The 2799-nt window shown below is 39.8% G+C and overlaps 1 protein-coding gene across 2 annotated transcripts in view; it reads left to right on the top strand.

Annotated features, from left to right (window-relative positions):
- The window catches only part of stat5a (signal transducer and activator of transcription 5a), an 88632-nt gene that overhangs the window by 53441 nt on the left and 32392 nt on the right, over window positions 1–2799 (top strand). The window contains exon 2 of one of the 2 annotated variants that reach the window (XM_014023166.1): window positions 1328–1384. The exons of the other annotated variant lie outside the window; for it this stretch is intronic. The gene's annotated coding sequence lies outside the window, so the exon portion shown is untranslated. The remainder of the gene's footprint in view (window positions 1–1327; window positions 1385–2799) is intronic. 2 annotated transcript variants of the gene reach the window in all.

Raw genomic sequence — 2799 nt, 5'->3', positions numbered from 1 at the left:
CTTTTATATATTTTAAAACAGATTTTATCTTGTATTATAAATCCAGAAAATTTAGTAAACGGCTTGAAAATGCATCATTTCGAGCAGATCTTTTACAAAATTTTCTGCGGGAGTGTCTCTCTGGACCCCCCTAGAACTGCTTCAGTCCACAGATGGTTGTTAACATGAACAGGTGTCATGATGAACATGAAGTCAGCAGAGGTAGACTTCTCATACTTTGTTTCAGATGAATTATTTTGTTGACTGTTTTAATTGGACAAGAGGCGGCTGTGGCAGAGTGGTTAGGGGAGTCATCCTGGAACTGGTAGGTTGCCGGTTCGATCACCCTACCAGCTCACTCAGTTGTCCTGCCCTTGGACACTTCACCCCCAATGCATCTGTGTGTGTCCCATCAGTGTATGAATGTAATTTAAAGAACTGATTAGTCTCTATAAGATGATTTGTACGTTAGCTTTGTAGAAAGACGCCTGTAGGGCCAGCCCTGGTATCGTTCATATGCTTTAAGTGCTTCACAACCCTGAACGCTAACTGTACGGAGTAATATGTTAACTTTGCAAAGTCTTCCTAATTAACTTTGAAACATCAAACTAGTGTTTTAATTAAATTCCACTCTCAAATGAAGTTTAGAATATCTAGAATTCTTAATTTGTAAAAACCGTTTATTTAAAAAAAATGGTTTTATGGAAACTACATGAAGAGAAAAAATGTTTTAAAGACCAAAATAGTTTAAGAGTTTTGTTGGAAATGTTTGGCTTGTTGTTTATGGAGCAATTTCTAAAGGAACCCAAGGCTGCAAGCAACTTAGAAAAGTATTTTATTCTCATCCTCTAAATACAAAACGGGTCGTTTTTGGTGATTGCTCAGAACAAGTGTTTATTCAGTGACAGTAAAAACGACTTTCTGTCCCCGACTTTAACAGCTTTGGGATTTCTGCTGTTTAGCCAAGATGTCCCTTTAGTTGCTTCAGTGTTTTTAAAAGAACGTCTTCACGCTGTAGGATCACTTTGAGAACGTTCCCTGCATGTGCCTCAGGCTTATGAAGGATTTGGTCTGTTTCATGATATTTGTATGTTTACGTGTTCGAGAGAAACTGAAATAAAGAGAAATCTGTTCAGTGGACTTTCCCTTTCACCTTTCCTGTGAACCCATCAGACCTTTTTGTTGCCGTTTTCTTCCCTGTGAGAAACGCACAGCTTCCTCAGAAGCGCCTAAGGTTGACTCACTTCCTCCTTTGGTCTCTCTCTCTCTCTCTCTCTCTTCTCTTCTCTCTCTCTCTCTCTCTCTCTCTCTCTCTTTCTCTCTCTCTCCTTTACTCTGTCTACCTCAGGTTCGTGGCGCTCCGCTTTACAGCTTCCTGCTGTTACATTGTAACACAGATCTGAAGGTAAGCTTGATTTTACTCATTAAGTCTTACTTGAGTTCAGGGATGAAAGGAGTAACACACAGCAGTGTGGGGATTCTAGGAGTGAAATGGGAAAGACTGAGCTGTTGGTTTTTCTCAAGAGTAAGTCAGATTTGTGTCAGGACACTTGTGAACAGAGTTAAACAAACGCTTGGCAGGATTTCACTTTTAAAGGTGAGAATGGAGGCGCTAATGGCGAGCAGGTAGCACCTGCAGCCGGCACCTTCACCGGCCGTTTAAAGGCTCGGGCAGACTTGTAAACACCGGCTTTTTCCCCCGCAGAACTTCAGCAGCACAACAAAACGGTTTCAAACGTCAGCAAGTCCCACAAGTTGCATGTGGGCCCGTTTGTATGAATGCATGATGCAGGCTGGTGCAGAAAGCAGACCCACACGCACTGTGGGTGTCACACAGAGAGCTGGCAGACGGGGTTTATGCTCTTCCTGTTGGGTTCCTCCTCCAATCAGCTGATAGTCTGAGTGCTGCTGATTCCCTCACAGATAAAATGTTGATGCTACGCGTTTGAATTCACCCTAATTGTCTCTTRAGTGCTTTTGATTTGTTTCATTTGCATTTTCTGAAATTTTCACACTTAAAGTTGAGCGTTTGTTGTGCAGTTTCAGTTCATTTGTGCAGATGGCAGAGTGGAAGCATTCAACCAACTTCAAATATGGCACTTGTATTTGAAAAGTCAAACTGTGGTTGTTCTTAAACTGAGACCAGCGTTTGTTGTCAGCACTAATGAGGAACATCTTGTGACGAGAAAGGACAGAGTCATGATTTGGTTTAAACTTTGTAAATGATGTGAAATCTCATGCAACATTGTGAGGTGCGTTTGTGCTCAGAGTACGTATTGAGAATGACGCTCGGCTACTACCACACCGGGTTATTGCACTTTTTGGTTTTGGATGAGTTTGATTAGCTGTGGCTGTAGCAGAAGAAGACAAAAAAAAAGCACGTATGCTGAAGCAAATTTCAAAATGAACAATATTTTTGAAAGAACTGAAGAAACCAGAAAGCATCACTATCACCCATCAAATTCATTCTTCCATCAGTTGAAGTTATTGATACTCTATGATTTGGTTGATTATGGTATTTTATCAGTTATGTATAGGGCTCATAAAAACACATTACCTTCAATCATTCAATTACACTTTGTTAAAAGAGAGAGTTGTTATAATCTCAAAGGGATAGAGATGTTTGTTAAACCCAAATTTAGAACCAGTTTAAAGGAACGGAGTACGTATTTCAGTCCAGGGTATAAGATTATGGAATAATCTGGAAGATGAAATTAAAAATGCCAGATCAATGAGTATATTTAAGAGAATGATAAAGAATAATTTGCTGGAGAAATACATAATGTAAAAACTGTTGTTCAAGGAGTTAAACCTTTGTAT

This window comes from Austrofundulus limnaeus, unplaced genomic scaffold (assembly GCF_001266775.1).
Source record: "Austrofundulus limnaeus strain Quisiro unplaced genomic scaffold, Austrofundulus_limnaeus-1.0 Scaffold4, whole genome shotgun sequence".
Taxonomy (NCBI): domain Eukaryota; kingdom Metazoa; phylum Chordata; class Actinopteri; order Cyprinodontiformes; family Rivulidae; genus Austrofundulus; species Austrofundulus limnaeus.
This window is presented reverse-complemented; position numbering and strand designations above follow the sequence as displayed.